This window comes from Aythya fuligula, chromosome 13 (assembly GCF_009819795.1).
Source record: "Aythya fuligula isolate bAytFul2 chromosome 13, bAytFul2.pri, whole genome shotgun sequence".
NCBI classification, from domain to species: domain Eukaryota; kingdom Metazoa; phylum Chordata; class Aves; order Anseriformes; family Anatidae; genus Aythya; species Aythya fuligula.
In genome coordinates, this window is record NC_045571.1 from 8213941 (window position 1) to 8233246 (window position 19306).

Genomic DNA, 19306 nt, shown 5'->3' on the forward strand with positions numbered 1-19306 from the left:
CATAATGCAGTCCTGGTTTCCGAAGCACACCAGTGCCAAGCAGCTGAACACGTTTAATGGAAACCTGCTCCATTACCGAGCTGAACCATCAAGCCGTCACGTGAGGATGGCAAACAATCCCAGGAAGAGCTGCTGTCTTTCCATGCTGAACAAAAAGCTATTTACAGTCAGAGAAATAATGCAACCTCTCACGCTGCCCTGCCTCCCTCTCCAAAGCACCTGCATACAACTCTCCCCTGGTTCCTGCTATGGATTTAAAGGAGCAAAACTTCCCTTCTGTGTGCACTTCTCCCGGTGCCCCGTTGCACAGATGTACCCTGGAGCCCACTTTGCCACCTGATGATGCCAATTGCAGGTCTCGGGTCCAGGCTCTCCACTGCCTCTTGGATCAAACACATTTCTCTCAGGGTACCTCAGTGCTCATCAGTGGTATCTTTTAAATAAAAGCAGGACCCATTTTTTTCTCCCTGAAAATCTCTCTTTGCTACTGTTTTTGCAGTATTCCCTACCCAGAGCAATCACTGCTCTGTTTTACACCTCGACCTGGACTGCAGAAATGGCTGGAAACTTTTCTGCTGATTTCAGCAGGTGTTCCTCTGCCCATCTTCTGGGGCTCCTCCGAGAAAGAACGATCACTGCATCTTTTATAAGCTCCATACCTGCGTACACAGTTTGCTGCTTCTGTATTCACAGTATTTGACCCATTTAAAACCCCCGTGCAGCACCACCGACTGCAGAGCACACAAAGCTGTGTCTAACACCACCGTTTGTATCCAAAGCCTGAGACAACAATCAAGACAAACCTAGCAGCAACTGCGGCACAAGCTGTGCGGGGAGATTCAGAGGGGGCCCTAAAGCTGCAATTTGCATTTAATGTTTTTGCCGTTAGCTCAAGCTTTAGGTGAAATAACAACAAAAAAAAACTCATTAGGCAGAATAAACTGAAGGTAAAGTCTGGCAATCCTAACTCGGTGCTCGCTCACTTGACGGGCAATGCGATGCCACCTCCTGTGCTGAAGATTTAACTTCTGCAATTTTGGCTTTGAAAAAAGAATCAGCACCCCCCACTTCAAGTATGCTCATCAAGGAATTCCTAACAACAGGAAACCCGCAGGCAGTGATTTCCCCAAAGCTCTTCCCTTCCACGTACAGGACAGCTGCTTTGCGCCCAAAGTGCCGGGCCGTGGCAGCGGGCTGCCCTGGTTTACAAGCGAGGTGTTTAAAATCAGGCGATCTAATTATCGACCTGATAGTCCACAACGTCTGCAGTCAGCGAAATTTAAAAGATGCAAAATATTGACAAGATCAGACAAATACATAATGAGGGAGTTATTAAAATGCAAATTGCCTGCCTTCTGGTACTGCTGTGGCGCACGGCACGGGACCCCAGAGCCCGCAGCGAGCCGCAGCCGCCTCCGAGCCCTGCGCTGGCAACGAGGGGGGAGAGAGATGGAGCTGGGGGTAAGGGGAGGGCAGCGCTCCCACACGCAGACAGATGGGTCCCCATGTCATGGGGACCCCCAGAAGGACACGGTGACAGTGGGGAGCCGTGCGGGGCCAGGTCTTCTTTGGGTGAGCAGCCAGAAAGGGAAACTTTTGACGAGTTGGTCAAACTAGACATAAAAATTCACCAAAGGCACCACAGTGAGATTTAGTTGAAAAGAAGTCCAAAGAAAAGAGGTGAAGGAAGTCCTGGCTTTCCAAGCCGCTGCGGGATGCTTGGACCAGGCTCCAAGAAGAAAAACCCTGGCCTGGCAAGAGAAGTCCTAGCTGAGGGTGGAGGAGGGTGTCAGTACAAGTCACCTCACTCCCTCCTTTCTCTCCTATCCCCCCCCAAGTTTTTCTTGTCATTTAAATAGGCTTATAATCCCACGTCTAGTATATGCTTATTATTTCACTTTGCAGACACATTCTTCTATGTCTGAGGGCTGCGTATGCGTCTGGAGGTCTATAATAAGCAAAATAACACCATTCCCAGCTGTGGGCTGGAAGATCTAAGCCCCCACCAGGAGAAAACATTGATGGATATTATAATTTCAGGCGACGTGTTTCAATCATGTTATAATTGCTGCAACAGTCTCTAAAAACGATGCTAGTGTAGATGGTGACACCCAATTAACAGGCGAATACTAAGGGGGAGGTTAAATGCTAATTTTACGTTGGCGTTTAGCCTGAGATCTTCATTATGCCATCTTCTATTTTAAACTGTAGCGATCCCACCTTGTGCCGTGCTGCCATCCGCGCTCGTTCAGTGCTGCACGCATCCCAGTAACTCCTGAGACAGACACGGTGCTAGGTGCCTGCCCCAAACTGGGTAATATTCACGTTCCTGCCCCCAAAGGGCTTGCACTAACTCTCAAGCCGAGCTTTATCAACCCAGGGAGACCGAGGGCAGGCTGTTAACGTGGTGGTTCGGAGGTTTTCTTACTGCCTTAGCAGGCAGGAGGCTGCTGGGGGCCCTGTCTGGATGGCACGCGGGAGCCCAGGGCGGAGGGCATGCGTAAGGCATTAGGGGCATGCAGCACCATGAGCAGCACTGACACAAAGCCAGGTCTCTGTCTCACCTTCCAGATAAAGAAAGTCTGAAATAATGGAGCTGAACACATGCAGGTGACAGCCAAGGTACAGAAACAACTTGAAAAACAGAACAGCGTACTTGAAGCTCCAGCCCAGACTGTGGTAAAGCTGGATTGAATTTGCAGAGAAATTAGCGGCCTCGTTAGCTGTGGATAGATGCACAACTGCCCCAAATTGAAACTCCCTCCTTTCCCCGGCTCGCAACAGCCATCACAATCCATGCAGCAAAATGAAAGCTGAAAAAGCATTTGGAGCTGTGCAATTTTGCTGCGGCGAGTCCAGTAACAAACGAAGGGAAGAAGGGTGGCAGCACTGATAATCTTTATATCACAAACACATTTTCTGCAAAGCAACCCACCATTGTTCGTATGTAAAGTACGTGGTGCTGCTAGCAGGGAACGGACCGGCCTGCGTTTTACTGATAGTCATTAGATGGCAGATTCCCTCCGATTGCGACTCAGAACAAACATTTCTTGCATCCCTGCTTTTTTTAATAAATTCACAAGATACACAACATGGCTGCATTATGCCGCTCCAGACAGCAGTCTAAAATGCAGTGTTAGATATTTCTGCTGTGTAATATCACACATAAATTATTAACAAAAGTTACGGAGTGGAAGCAGAGCAAAGCTTCATCTGTCCAAGGAAAGGCAGCTCCTGAACCACGCCGAGCATCATCCCCCAGCTCCCATTGCAAAGGGGATGGAGGCAGCGCGGTACCCAGGAGCCCTGGTCCCCACCGTACCTGTCCTTCACCTCCCTGTCCTTCTCCCTCAAGCAATTAAAGTCCTGAAGGCTTCTTAGCAAGCCACATTTCTCCCTCCCTCATGCTGGAGCACTAACGGCTAGGTGGGGTTTACTGGTTTACACGCAAAGTCTTTTTCCTAAAGCTAAAACGTTTGGATGGATGTGAGCAGCCTTGGTCACATGCAAGGAAGCCCAGTTTGTTACTTATCAGTTGATTTGGCTTCACACCAAGATTAACACACTGCTAGGAAGGGCCAACGCGGTGTGAAAAAGGAGCTGTTGCACGAGGCTACACTCCGTTCGTCTGGCTGAACTGACGTGCTCCTAGGACAGGAGCTCAAAATGAATTTTGGCTATTGCCCCAAGCATGGCAGGGAAGGGAGCAGCAGCCTGGTTGCCCTCTGATGCCACCACTACGAGAGGCAGCCAAAAAAAATACAGAAACCTCCTGAAAGTCAAACGTGAGGCAAGCTCTGTCACAGCATCATCTTTCACCAAAATAATATGTCAGGTTTGAGAGAGAAATCCCCGCCGCCAGAGCAGGAAAAAAAAATACATCGAAAAGTCAAAAATTCCAGGCTCGCTACACTTACTGTAATTGTCCTTTATAAGAAGAGCCCTCTAGTTATGTGAAATGACATTACCTCAGAGCCCCAGGCTCCCAGTTCTATGAACAGGAAGGAAGCAGACACACATCTCTTTAAGAGCCGTTTCCTCTCTGCTCTATTAATTTCGGAGATTAAGCAAGCCACTCCTTTGTGGCATAATAGAGCAAGATAGAGCCATTGTGTTTGCCGAGACTCCTGCTAACTGGGTTGCTACCTTGGGGTGGGGGGATGCTGCAGCACTTGGTGCTCAGACGGAAAGCCAGAAAACTTCAGGCTGCGCTAAAGCCCCCCCTTCCTTTTAAATCATTATTTCAGCGCAAACGAAACCAGCACCCCCCTGCCTCCCCCCCACCCCTGAGGAGGATTTCGGTGTCTCACAGCCACAGCTCAGTGCCAGAAAACAAACAGTCGCATCAGACGAGGAATTCTCTTTTCCAGGGCCACAAATCAACAGCACTTATTTAATCAGGATTTTTTCCTCTGGACACACACCCCCCTCACCTTCCTGTCCCTCCCTCCCCGCTGCTTTGAAGCGGCGGCACTCAATTCCCCATCACTTTTATTTTATTTTGTTTTGAAAAGAAGCCCCACACCCCTTTTTGCTGTTCCTGCACAGCACAAAGCCCTTCACGTCGGGAGCATGGCAGGGCCTGGAGCTCCTCAAAGGAACAGCAAGCAGCTGGGGAAGACTTGGGCACTGCCAGACCAAGCTGGGCCCCCAGCCTGGGTTTTCAGGCCTCCTTCAAATGCTCACGTTTATGATTTGTCCCCAACTTTCCAGATTTCTTTCCGGACCATTAGGGACACGAGGCTGGAAGCTCGGGGCAGGAGGAGGAAGATGGCACACGCTCACGGCCTTGGAGCCCCAGCAGCAGCAGGAGGAGCAGAGAGCTGCTGGCTGGCACGGAAAGGCAGCAGCCCCGACGCTGCTCCTGCTGTACCTTCCCTTGCAGCACGGAGCCGGGAACACAAAACCCACCCAGATAAAACAATCTGCCCATTCAGCAGCTTTCTTTTCACAAGCTGCTTCATCTTTACAGCCTGCCCCCCTGCCCCCCGCCTTCCCGGGCTGCGATTGAAAACTTCAGAAAGAAAAGAAAAGGCGAAAGGAGTTGTGCAGACAAAGCCCCGATTCTCCGCAGGCACACCAGCAAACACGGTCACGGTGCTCTGGGCACGGTGCTGGCCAAGTCGCTGCGCTGTGGCCTGGAGGAGTTTGCTCCCCAGGCTTCACTTCAGGTTTTGGGACCCTGCCCCGATGAGCAAGGAGGGAGCTGCAGCTCCTCAGCTTTCCTGGCCGTGCTGGGGCCGGGGCTGCCAGCTGGGTATGCACAAACTCTGCGCCTTCTCCAGCAGCTCCCTCCTGGGGCTGCCCCACACGAGACTGCTGGGCTGGCTTCTTGGTGGTGTGGGTTCTTATTTTTTAAAATGAGGCTTTTTCCTGTGATGCGGAGGTACTTTTCCAGTGTTAGCAGTAGTGTAGTAGTTCCCCAGTTCATACCTCACAGGTGACTGAGCAGCACTCAGACACCAGCACGTAGCTGTTACTTCTGGACTGAGCGGGGTGTGAATCTGCAACTAGAGGCACGTAACACTCCATCCCTTGTGGCCTCTAGACTCCTCCTTAATAAACTGAACTAAAACTCAGTTGTTTTTCACTTTGGTCTTTCTTTTCCTACAGTTGCTACTGATCTATGCAATGCATGCCCCTTACCCCCTCCTCCAGCACGGAGACATTCAGAGAACCTCAGCAGCACCACACATCCAGTACACATCCCTGCACTTGGTATCATGTTGGTCACAGTCTCTGAACAGCTTTTTTCCCTGTATGCTGAAAAATTCACCCAAAATGCAGGCCCCACCGGCGGGCACACCATCATCCTCCATCCACACCCATGGTCCTAAAGCACCGGGGGCTGTGGGCACCATCCCCAGCTCCTGGTGCCTGGATGTGCTCCTGGACACCTCTGCTAGGGCAGATGTCAGAGTCTGCACTGAGCTGCATTAAAAGACACGTGTTGGTCTTCACAAAGTGCTTTGCAGGAAGGATGGCGGGGGAAGCAGCCTACCTGAGCAGTCTTGGAAGACCTAACAGGCAGGATTTATTAGTTTTAATATTAAAATATTAAAAAACCTACCCTGATCATAAACTCAGGGGCTTTGAATCACTGGAGAAAGAGACATGGATTATTTTTTTTTTTTTTAAATGTAATTTTGGAGTTTAGAAGCCCAGAATAAGTGGCAATATTAAAATCATCAGTCAAAGCAACCCTGTCTCCAGCACACAAACATTTTCTTACATCTTCTATAAACGCAAATCTTATTCTCTCATTACCTTTATGCCAAACCCGAGACAGCAAACAAGCATGTTCTTTGTCACCCTCATCCTCAAGGGGCTGCGGAGGTGCCTCTCCACCCTCTGTCCTTGTCCCGAGGTGGGCTCCCTGTGCTGAAAAGGTTCAAAAACTTCCCTGATTTAACCAGAATTTGGGGGCAGAGAGGGTTTGGAAGAGGACTTTGCGTTTGAGGAAATGCCATGCTTACTGGAAGGTGTTGCAGCTCCCAGCTCATGCGAACAGCTAGCCATCTACTTCACACCCTATCTGCACAAATAAAATCTGTGTCGGGTTCGTTAAAAATGTGAACTTCAGCTGCTTGTATAGGAACATTTTCAAAGTATCAGAATGGCCTCTTAGCTTTCATTTAAATTGATTCCTAATGGCATAAATAAAATGAAAAGGAATGTTTTTACACAGCCTGTCTAAACCACAGCATACACCGGTTGATAATCAGTGTAATTACCTCGTTCAGACCTGAGTCCTGGTTTCGGCAGGATTTAAATTCTGCCCTTAACATAGCTTCCCTTTCAGATGTGTTAAATCGCAGCTCTGCCACGGAATAGTTACCTTCAAATAGCGTAAAGGAAAAACACAATAGAAACAAACTGCATGAACAGCACTCAGCTCTCTGCAGGCACTTTGAACGAAGAAAAGAAAAATGAATGTAAATGAATCAGAGCATAATCTCTCCGAAATCTGGTACTTCATAAAAAATTACCAGTCTTTCTTCGCACAAAGAAATATCTTTGTAATGCTTTGCAAGAAACAAAAGCAGGCAAAGGCATTACAGTGATAAGCTAAAAATTGTTCAACTCTAAAAACAGATTGTAAAGTGAAGGGGAAAAATCCCAGTGAAAGCCGAGAAGAAGGCTTCCTAATCTTACACCGAAGGCTTGTAAATGTGCAAGCTCAATACCTCACGACCCTTTTTGAGTAAATAAAGCTTTAAAACGTTCTTTCTTCGGCGTGACTGAATTCCTTCCCAATGTGACCTCAACATGCCATTCCTCTGTCTCTATCTGCCGACGCAGCAGAGCTGCTGACCTTTCACCACTGACCTGCGCAATCAATACGCCGCCGACAAACTCTCGCAAGAGAAATGCTCCACGTGCGAGCTTCTCCTTCTCCCCATGACTTCAGGCAGGGCTGTCGCTGAACTTTTCCTAGGGCCCCAGGCAAGATGGGGTTCACAAAACCTTCGTGGGAATTCCCTGACCAAACCTCTGAAACCTGCAGTGGGTTTGCTCTTGCTTGCAGTCCCACGCACTGCTGTCATGCTGTGCGCAGGATCGACAAGATCTCTGCCTTGTGTTAGGGATTGCGCCTTGACTGGCGGTCCAAATTCAACAAACTCTGCACACACTGCTGGAGAGTAAGATAAATGACATCAGAAAGTACAGAAGCTTATTAAAGACTCGCCCAAACACCGATTTGCGAAGTCTCATCTTAAAGGACGTCATTAACCAAAAAAATGAATACAGTCAATCACAAATGCCTGGAAGAAGATAAGAGATGAAGATGTGTCAGAAAATGATAGCGGTATTATGGAAATGTTTCAACTGCCTTCCAACACTATAAATCCTGCTGTATTGTTACACTACACCTAACAATAAAAATGTATCCAATGCAATGCTTATATAAATATGATCCAAAAAAGAACTGCATGCCCTATTTTGAAGAGATATTTGGACTCAAATGGATCTATAATTTACACGTGTTACAATACATGGGACCAGCAAAGTGCTGCAATGTGTTTTAATGGGGTACAGAAAAGAGAAAAATCATTCCCTGCACTGCTTGCAGCAAACACACTGAAGCATTGATCTAGATATGAGAAGCCAAAAGAATGAAAACTATTAGAGACCGGCCACAATCAGAAACAAAACTAATTAGTCCATACAGTCTTTATCAAACTGAGTGAACTCAAAGGTAAGGCAGAGGTTCAAGTAGTGAAAAGGAACTTCAGGGAATTAAAACTGAAAGAAACATTGTAAATTCCTGTTCCTCTGAGCCTATTCCTCTGACGTCTAAAATGCTTAACAGAGATAGAGTTTCTCTTTCTCTCTATAAACATATATACTAATTGAAATTGTATATATGTTCTTAAATAAATATAAAATCTAAGGAACACTTGCAGTGGCTCTTAAAATGTTAATGTCTTGCTAATGCGAGACACCTGAAATTTGAACACCCAATAAACCTGCTGAAATTTGTTCAAAATGCTACTTCTCATATGTTTCACATAGTCTAGGAGACTGATTTATTGTTTCTCCCCCCCCATTTAAAAAAAAAAAAGGCAGTATGATTGTGACAGTGTTTTGGATTGCTTTGCAAAATTTCTAATGCAGATCAAGATCGAGAGGAGCAGGATGTGACATTCATTTATACAGAGTATTTTTCAGTCACTCTAACTTGAAGGCATGTGCACTTTCTGCGTATCTGTAGGACCCACTAGTGACAAAGATTAGCTCTTTAAAGAGCAGCAAAATTTTCGTAAAAGTGATAAAGTGATTAACCTGCTCATGACAGCAGTGAGTGTTTGTATGACTGCACAGCAGAGAGCTGAAACACGCAGAGCAGCTCCGACTTCTTAAAATATAAGCAAGTAAGTGTGGTTCACATCCCATTCCTCCACAGGCCGCACCGATGGATTAACACAATCCCATGCCAAACTTCACCTACGAGCAGCCAAGAGCTATCAAAGCCTTTGAGGAAGGAACTTGGCGCTGCTGCTGGGTGCCCCGGCCCCGCAGCCGAGGCTGCCAGCCGCACTCCTTGGGCTGAGGCCGCTGCAGCTGGCGGTGCCAGGCCCGCTGCTGCCGAGTAACTTGGTGAAGTGAGAGAATGCACACCTGGGATCTGTACCGATCGCAGGTATTGGTTTAAGAGTAGGAGTCGAACCTCCTGTCTGGGAGGAAACCACCACAGGTTTCCAGCCATGGGCCTGTGCAGCTGAGGCCCAGCACACAGGGCCTGTGGAAATGCCAGGCACCCCTCTCTGCTGGTTTCAGAGCACGGGACATGGGCTTGGAGAGGCAGGTGCTGCTCAGGACGGCAGGCAGAGATGCAAGCAGGAGCGCTTGGCTGTCAGCCCTTGTCCTCACCAACCTCACACCCTGCCCAAGGCTGCGTCAGCCTCCGGGCTGCGTGGGCACGGGGCTGCACCGCGGGTGGAAGAAAGCGCAAAGCCTACCCCCTCCCTTGATCTCTTCCCTCGCAGGAAGCCCTTGAGACCCTGATGCTCTCCAGGTCAGAGCTGTGTGGGAATACCCAAGCTGTACTGGGTTGGCTTTGTGGTTTTTGGTTTGTTAAACCTAGGTGGAACGAACTGAAAGTGATGCTTCAAGAAGAAAACAAGAACGCGGTGCCGGAGAAGCGCCGTAAGTAGGTAGATTAATAAAAAAAAAAGGCTCCTAACTTCTTATCTTTGATGGTATTCAGTACTATTTTAAATATTCTCAAAAGAATCACAAACACACAGAAGGTCATCTGTAAAATCCCTGATGAAGCAATTTAATGCTAAATTAAAGCAGAAACTAGGTAAGCCCAACTCCTGGGATCTCGGGTATTTTTAAAGACTAGAATAGAGTCAGCCCTACCCAAGAACACCGTGTGTTTTCAGCTTTTTAAATATTTATTTCCAAAATTAAATAGAGGAGGTTTAGCTGGTTCTTACAGCTTAGCAGGAAACAATTTAATTTCCAAGCCAATTGTATATTGACAGTTGGCAACAATGGTTTTACTTTATAAAAGGAGAATGGGAAAATAGTTGTGCATTTCTGAAACGCTTCCAGAAAATTTCCTTTGAGAACACGTTCAGTGAAAAGTATACAAACAGGCATTAAACATGAATGTAATTTAATAAACATCCACTCAGCTATATGGTGTGATAAATAGGTAATAAGAATGTAATACAGGCATTTAGCTTTCAGCTTCCAAAGGAGCTGGAAGCTAAAACAATAATACTTTCATTAGACTCTCCTGCCTGGCATCAAGAGCCAATTTCCACCTATTAATATGGATTTCTATTACCCGCCTTGTGAATACTGTTAACCCATTTATCAAGCAAGGAGCCACACTTTTGTCACTTATTACAAGCAGAAGGGGAGCAGAAGGATTGCTAAACCATGTCACATTAAAGCATCAGATTAAATCATTTGACCTAGAAGATAAAAAACATTCCACTCACATTTAAAATGAATTAAAAAAAAAAAAACACCAACAAACAAACCAAGCAACCCCAAACCTGCTCATATTACAGCTACTCAGGCCTTTTGCCGGATCAAATGTTTCCTTGCTGCATCAGAAGAAAAAAAAAAAATCACCGTCTGCAGACTAATTGTAAACTCGGTGCATGTGTAATTAAACATGCCTCATTGGTTCTCTTGATATGTCAATAGTGGGTAGGAGGAGGTTGATTTAAGTTAAACGACTCAAGTCTTACTGAACATTTGCCCCTTTCTGTGTCCTCTAAGCAAAGCATCATTTAACAAAACAACCTCAGCCAAATATGAGGAGCTCGGAATTAAGTGTTTATTATTCAGATTACAGCGGTGCCCCAGACATGTCGGGACTGATCCCTTCCTTGGCAGAATTACTCCCGAGTTCTGCCATGAGCAAACGTGCCCTGAGAGAACGGAGCTGCTCTCCCTGCCGAGCAGAGGCCAGGGAGATGAATGGAGGGACTGCGGTGCTATCGCAGAGATGACAGGCACGCAGCGATTAATCACGTGGCTGCTGCTAAACACACTAAATTCCTGCTTTCCCACAGTGCAGGAGAATCCTTTTCCTCCTGCCCAGCTCCCAGCTGCAGCCAGCCCTGCTCAGTGGGTCCAGCCATGCACGTAGCCTTACCTCCTCTGGCACCCCACTGCTCCACTGCTCACCCTGCTGCCTGGGCAGGGAGATCGCAGTGTTCTTCTTGCCTTTCACACTGGATCAGGTTATACAGATCTGTCCCGCTCCAGGGACAGCCCTTTAGCTAACAGGCCTGCCCCCATGCCCACGATAAAAGCTCCACAGCAGCCACCTCACCCACTTTCCCTGGAGTGATGACCCAAGAGAAGTATGTGTATTCCTCCCACTCTGCACAGCTCAGATGCCAAAAATACTTAAGGCCTCAATCCACCAGGGAGAGTCGGGATCAAGTAAAGCAACAGAATGTAAGCAAACTTTCTGAAGTTACAATACTTATAATTTTTCTGGTCTCTGTTCAGAGGAGGCATTTAAGATATGTGGATTCTTCAAGTGGGATGTCTCAGCTTTCCCTGCTTTATTTCTACCTGCTGTAGGTCAGCAAACCTAGTTCACGTGACTTCGTCAGACTGCTGCTGGTTTACCCCACTCACCTGGCTATGCTTGTCTTGATTGAATTCTGTAAAACCACTGAAATCTGCCAGCATATTCCAACTGCCAACAATTCCATACAAACTCCACCCCTACCACCACCAGTGTCCTGTCCCGTGCAGATTGTGCCAAGGGACTTCCAAAACTGCTTCTGAAGAAAGAACATTTCTCCTTTCCTTCTTGGAAATCTTGCAGTGAGCAGAAAGCTGGAGAGTTACTCAGAAGTCATCAAGCCATCAGGCTGCTCATTATAGTCCTGAATGCAATTATTACCAAAAGTAATTCTCTGGGGGGTCCTACGGGCTGGCCAATCTTACAGCCTTTTCAAAGGACTGGAAGAAGTACTGTGGCTTTGTGAAAGCGATTCTGAATGCCTTTCATACTCTTGGCTAGTCATTTTATCCTGTATTTCACCTTTTTGCACGCTGCAAATTCATCCATACCCATCTCTTTCTCAGTGATCCTTTAATCCTTTTCTGTTCATGTTGCAGCTCAGCACAAGGATGGGTGTATTTCTATAAGCCGAGTACTCAGGAGGCTCTCTCAATATGTATGCATGACGCAAGGAAGAAACATATTTCTGCTGAAGAAGAATCAGAAGTTGAGGTCAGACGTTTTATAGTTTGGCCAGATTCTGATAAGACATATTAGGAATTCATAGGGCTTTTATCATTTTCAACAGCAAGAGGATTAGACTCTATGCTGACAAGAGCAAGAACATCAATTGTTAAGAGAAATATGTGCCACACCGAAACACAGTAAAGCACCTGAAAGACATAACATACTGCCTGATAAAAACACTACAAGCACTTTCAAATTCAGCCCAGTGATGGCTGGCCGAGGCAGTGCTTCATTGGTTTGCCAGAGCCAAAAGTACAAGGATTTTGGTGCTAATACTCAGGAGCGCAACAGAACTGCAAAGGGATGCTGTGCCTTAAACCACAGCCTCGTGCAACAGCATGCATTCAGACTACGGATAGTAAACTAAAGCGTTGGCTACAGGACAGAAGGAAACATTATGAATCTTTATTTGGATTTAAAAACTGTATCCAGTAAGCTGGCACTACTGATGAAAGGACTCAAGTCTTAAATCCAAAAACACATTTCTTTTTCAAATTCACAGAAAGGTAGAGATATCAACTAATAAAAATGATCTTCTGCCTATCTGAAGAAAGATGCCCAAACCAAAAAGCATCTCAAACTCACCCTTCTTCCCCCTAAAATATTCAGAGCACCATAAATGTTTACACACTAAGTGACTTTTTGTACAGAACTTCTAAAACCCTTGACTTTTGATAAGGTTGTACATCATTTGATTTTAATTACAGATTTTTTTTTTTTTTATCCCTTAAATTTGACTAAAAATGATGTGATTTACAAAGCAAACAAGCCAGTTAAAGAAAGCTAATTAAATTCACTAGAGACAGTCTTGCTTTTCCCCTCAGTGAGTGTTTATTTCAGCTCCCAGTGCTCTGATAGCTCCTGACAGCTTGCTGGGACACAAGAAAGAAGTAGGTCAGGGTAAGCCGGAATCAGCAACAGAGGATCCCATTAGACAGGCTTGTAGGGTAATACGGAGATCGAGGAAGTGTGTGATGTAGTGACAGTGTTAGAGACACATAACAAACAGCCTGAGGACAGCCTCCAGCAGAACCGGTACGTTTATCTTCTCTCTGCTGTAATGACCCCTCGTACAGCTTATCCAGTTTGTGATTTCTCATACAAGAGGTGCTGTAGAAACCTAATGACAAAAACGCACTCACAGTTCGCTAGATTATGCAAAGCCAGAGGCAACGCGAGCACCGGCTCCCTTCCCACAGAGCCCCTACCCGCAGGTTACGCCGCCTGCCAGCCTCCAGAGCAGGCAGCACCGACACCAGCAGAATACGGCCAGCCTTGTGCTAGCTGGGAAAGCAGCGAGGAATCCTCCTGTGCACAGAGATCAAAGGACAACGAGACTGGCTTCTCCTACCCAGCTTCTAAAATATTATCCTGGTGATTACGGTTGAGGTGCCTACAGTGGAGCTGGAAATACCAAAAAGACGGTAGTGAGAAAAGCTGCCTCAGCAGCGAGGCAGCACAGCCCAACTGCGGCGGGGCGCGAAGGATGCTGCTGCTCTCTGCGGTGGGGCCACGGTCAGCTGCTGCTGGCAGCTCCCCACAGCAGCCCCAGCTGCTCCGGTGCCATCCAAACCATCGAGGCACGGTGCACGTACAGCTGCAGATGTGTGTCCTCGTGCCACAGCCCTGCCAAGGAGACAGGAGTGGCTGCAAAGCCTGTGGTTCATACTGGGGATCCCAGCTGGGGCTGCTGCACAAGGAAGGGACAGCAGCAGAAGCAGGGTGCAGAGCAAAAATGAAAAAGACAGAAGCGATCAGTGTAAAATATAAAGCACTTCATGCTTCTTCCACTATATTAGTTTTTGTTTTTTTTTTAATGAGAAGTGTATTTTACTGGATATGTGAATATACCTGGACACTTGCTAGTGCAACAATTCCCTTCTGAAGAAAGGAATGAGTTTTTTATTTTAAAGTGCCTTGGCAATAATAGCAGAAAGCACAGCGCCATAAAATCTGCAGTGTGATGTTCAGAGGCAGGCTCGAGCTCTGCTCTCCCACTTTTCTTGTTCTCAAGCCTACTTCTCACACCACGGAAAGTTCAAAGTCTCTCGGGCGGGATCTGACAGCCTGCACATACCCAAACATTTCAATTACAAGAGCCAAGTTCCCAGGCTTACACAAAAGCCAGAGATACTCTGCCCAACTCCAAACTGTGTAACTTGCATTAAAAAAGAGCGAGTGTGTGCTATCCTAGGAAATAGGTAAGCTTGACAGGAACAATTTAAACCGCCATGGGCATAAACAAACACAAATGGAGAATGTTGTTTTATTCTGTTCAGAGCTTGATGCATTCCCTTTGCTTGAAGAAGTCTCCAGCAACCACTTAAAGTAAAGTGCGTGAGTTACTCCTCCGAAATGCTGGACTCCACGCTGACAAGGCAGCCTGCATTATTTTCAGAGTCGCATTTTGGTCCCATTCGTTTTCATGTTTATTCGATCAGAGTGCGTCATGTTCAGCGTTTCTCCCACTCTTTGTTTCCAGTCGCAACCTTTCTGCAGCACAATTCAGCTCCTGAGCTAGCAGCGCTTCCTGCTCTTCAGGGGGTCACTCTCTCCGGTCATTTGTACCCACCCATTTTCTGACACAACACATCCCTTTCCTGCAATTTTGACCTAAGCAGACAGCTCCACCGCGTCCACTGAGCTCTTGTCTGAGTGACGTCTGTTTGCTCCAACCCTATGCATGTGTGTAAGATCCCCACTCGGTCAAACGTCTGGAGAAAAGTCCTAAAGGAAAATATGCACATCCTAAAGAAAATACACATTAAGATAAAAGCACTAAAATCAAGGAAGAAGACAACGAGAATGATCAGAGCCCCACTGCCTGCAAGGAAGGAAGGAAGCTTTTAACAGCACTAAAATATAAAATTGATTTGTACACATATTTGATAAAAATCAATACAATTAGCAAGTAACTGAATACTAGAAAGGGAAATTGATTGCTCGAGGGCCCAGAGGACTCAGGGCAATCAGTCCATTCTTCTAGCTCCTCCACTCTTAATAAAAATTTACTTTTTCATAATCCTGCCTGAACTCTTTGCCCATTAATAATGCCACTAAATAGCTCTTCTTTTAGCACTACTATTGCAGACCTGCTCGAATTACATTTGGAGGCAGTTTAGAGTGGCATGGTCTGGCCATTTTGCTATCTGCAGCACAAACCTCCAAGCAATCGCATAAAAGAATACCAGCTAATGAACGGGAGCACGGGAACACTTGAGAAGAGCTTATAAAATTAAGTACCAAAGTTTAAATAAACGGATTACCATAGAATTGATTTGCTACATCAATTTGGTCAGCTTTTGCTGATACATCATTCCTCCCTCAGAGGAGGAGAGGCGCCGTTTCGAAACAACTAATTAAACATTTTGAACCGTGGCCTCGCAAGGAGAGCGGGGCGGCACCGCTCTGCTCGCCCGCTTCCCTTCCCTCACCGCCGCCTAAAAATCGTTACTCCACGTGGAATGGGGATGGGATTTATGGCCAAAGCTAGACCAAACAAAGCGGCTTCTGCAGCAGCCACCTCAAAGCAGGCTCTAGTTTTGGACGAGGACAATCTCCCTCTTCTTTCATGAGGAGCCAGAGGGACGAGGGGCGGCCGCCCTGCCGCGTGCTTCCCCAGGCCTGGCCGTCCAGCACAGCCAGCCTGCTGGCAGGGCTGCAGGCCGCCCCGTTTCTCTTTCAAAAGGTCAGATGCGTGCTCAGATAAGAACTTTCTCAGATGTTGAGCTTTGTCCACTGAGTCATCTTGATAGGAAGCTCTTGAAACCAAGATCTACGTGTGGGCCTTCACCCAGTGCTCTGCCCGGCTGCAGTCTGGGCTGGCGCAGCGCTGCTGCTGACCCAGGCCCTGGCCCAGCACAGAGCTCTGTGAGGGGCCCTATTCAAGTCAAAAGCAAAAAAAGATCATTTTTCCATATTAATCACTTCACACATGCTTAAAATTCAGTACTATTATTCAATCACATTCTACTCCATCTCCAAAGGAACATCTCCAGAAGCCATCCAGAAATCTCACCACGTACTTAGGCCTCCAACAGCCCGGCTGGACCAGTGGTTAAACTGAGCCATTGGATCAGCCTAAGGACGATCTAAGGATGCTTGGTGACCCAACCATCACTCCGTGGTGACACCTGGGCGGATGACACACGGCATTTCCAGGGGAGGAGAGCGGCACATCACTCGCCAGGCACCAGCTGAGCGCCACAGGTGCAGCTGCAGCAGCTGCTGAGTTGCCTCACCACATTCTTATGATTGTCTTACTCCAAGGTCTGTCCTACTGCTTTTTCTCAGAAAGAAGAGACAGGAGTCTGGAGACACAGATAGAAACCAGAAATTACAGTTTCCGCACTCGCCTTCTTTGTAACCATGAGCAAGCAACTTTAATCTCCCTGCCTCGGTTTCCCTGCCTACTAAAGTAAAAGACAGACAGTAAAACTTATTTCACCCAACGCATACGTCTTTTGTGGAGATGAAATGCTTGTTCTGTGTGAAGTACTCAGGAGATGAAAGGCATCAGGCATACATTAATCTTAGTCACCACACCTACCAAGAGGATCTCCAGTACGCAGATTGGGATTTGTGTTTAAAGAGTCTTTCTTTGTGCAATTCAGGAAGTGTATGTTCCTGGAGAAGTTTAGCTAAATTAAAGCTAATCAAGAATTCCCATATTAATCAGCCTTCTAGTCTTTGGGAGATCAGAAGAAGGGTGCTGCTCCCATTTCAAAAGACAGCACAGGGCCACAGAACGAGTTACATCAAGCTGGCCGAAGCCCATTTGCAGCACGGCCATGGAGGAAGCTATAGGAGCTCATCCCCAGGCATTCATCTCCAAGCACGCACCCTGGTAAATCAGCTCCTATTTGGTAATGAAATGCAGAGTGACTCATTTTTCCTACGTGTGAGAAGAGAACCAAAGAATCTTTTACTTTCCTGTCTGCCTTTATAAACACTGAACTGCATCTCTTTCCTTTGGAGAAGCTATAAAAGAGAACATGACTCTCTCCAGGTTGGCAGAACCCAGAGCCAGGTTAAGACCCGAAATTTCTGTCAAAAAAGGATGTTTGGGAAGTTGGCTTGCCAGCAGCAGGCTCCACCTCCAGCACCCGGACGCGGCGAGGCACGATGATCCTGCACTCATGCTGCGGTCGCGCAGATGTCCCCGCGAGCTGGCCTGGGGACAGCTCACCACACTGCTCCGGGCACTGTGGCTGCTCCGTGTGGGCCGAGCGCCAGGCTGTTTACTCAACGTCTGAAGCAAGTTCTGCAGCTCAGGCTTAGCCCAGCACCCGTGGCTGTCCTATGGCAGCAACCAGGTGGGCTGGAAGAAAGCACCAACCGTTGAATTTGCACTGCAAGGGCAGCAGTGCAGGCACACCTCAATGTGTGGCCCAGTGCTGGCCCCGGCTCACCGAAAGGCAGGCAGTGCTTCGGCCAGGCCAGCTGGGCTGCCCGGGCACTCAGCAGGCCCAAAGAAAAGTCCTTTGGACCAAATCAGCTGAGGTGACACAGAGCCACGATCACTGGCTTCCCCCCACACCTCTGTGCTGCTGCTGAGGCCGATCTCTCTAGCAGAGCGATGTGAACAAAGGTACAAAAGCAGAAGTGCAAGAAAAAAAAAGAGTCACCAACTTGAAAGGACAAGAATACAAGAGATTAAAGAAAACCGGCACCCGTAAAGTCAGTGCTGAGGAAGCACTGAGTGAGCTGGCAGACAAAACATTTTCTGCTTAAGTCGAAGCCACAGGAGATGCCGATCTGGCAGACATGCCCATGAGGAACCGTCTCCCTCTACCTCCATCCTTTCTCCCCACATCGCTCTGCCCCTGATACCTGCCCGGCTTCCCCAGCCCATGGCTTCATCCTCCCTTTGGTCCCAGCCCGACCCAGGCCACCGTGCCCCTACCATGGCCTCCTCGTATCCTGGAGCTCTCCACTAGGCCGGGAGGTCCCTGCCTCTCCATCGGCGGCTCTGGCAGCCCCAGCCCGTGCAGCCGGGCCAGCCTGCGCCGCAGAGCTGGTCCACCTCTGCGTGGGGAGCCGGCGGTATGCATAAACAAGCAGCTATGCTGCAGACACGGAGCTAGGCTCTGAAAGGAAATGACCACTGGATGTTATTGCACAACCTTTCTTAATAATGAACGTGCATTTCTTGAAAATGCATGCCACCTAATCCCCTTGGCATTGCAAACACGCCCAACAGGAGGGTAATTGGAGTTAATCAAGCCATGCGCTCCACGCGAAGTGTAACAGTTTGCCTCACTGCATTTCGGAGAGCAGAGTGCAAAGCACATGATGCTGCTGTTCCTGCAGCCCTGGCACGAAGACCCCAACCTGCCACCACTCTGGGCACAACAGCCAGCGAAAGGATGGCTTCTGTGGTTGCAAAGTGGGTGACCATTTTAAATCATGAACTAGCTGACATGCACTTACCAATACAGATCCTCCAAAAGAAGGACTGGCAGGCGGCCACAATCGGTCATTTACTGGTTGCTCACCATTGCTGCTACTCTTAGGATAAAACTAAAGCCATCGGCTTGCATAAGACTTTCAATAATTAGCTCATACCTTATCTTCACAAGTAACAACATCCAAAATCAGTTCCACGCATGCGGCTAGCTGAGAGTTTCTTACACAGCACCACTTGACACTGCTGCTGTAGCTCACAACATTTCTTTGCACGCTGTCTTACAAAAGACTCCAGATTGTATGTGGCCAGGCATGCGAGCATCAGCAACCATTCAGAGCGGCTAACTTGGAGTTCAGACTCTGTCTGCGGACAGTCACTCAAATGCTCTCTTATCTGGGTGGACTTTCGGGGGTAGGGTGAAGGGCGAGAAGAGCTGTCAAGAGGAAAAATAGCATTTGCAGAAGATGTGTAGAGCCAAAAGGATTTTAAAGAAAGGACGACCACAACTGCCCAAGTCAAACTTTTCCAGATGTACTGGAATAACTGGGAAGCACAGGGGAAGCAATGAATAGTTCAGCCTGCTACATCCAAGATATTCAAGATCTATAACCAACAGAAGACACACACTTCTCTCAAAACACAGAGCACACCCCACAGCA

The 19306-nt window shown here is 47.5% G+C and overlaps 1 protein-coding gene across 1 annotated transcript in view; it reads right to left on the reverse strand.

Moving 5' to 3' along the window:
* Positions 1-19306, reverse strand: part of MAMLD1 (mastermind like domain containing 1) — a 77318-nt gene that overhangs the window by 47519 nt on the left and 10493 nt on the right. The window lies entirely within an intron of this gene.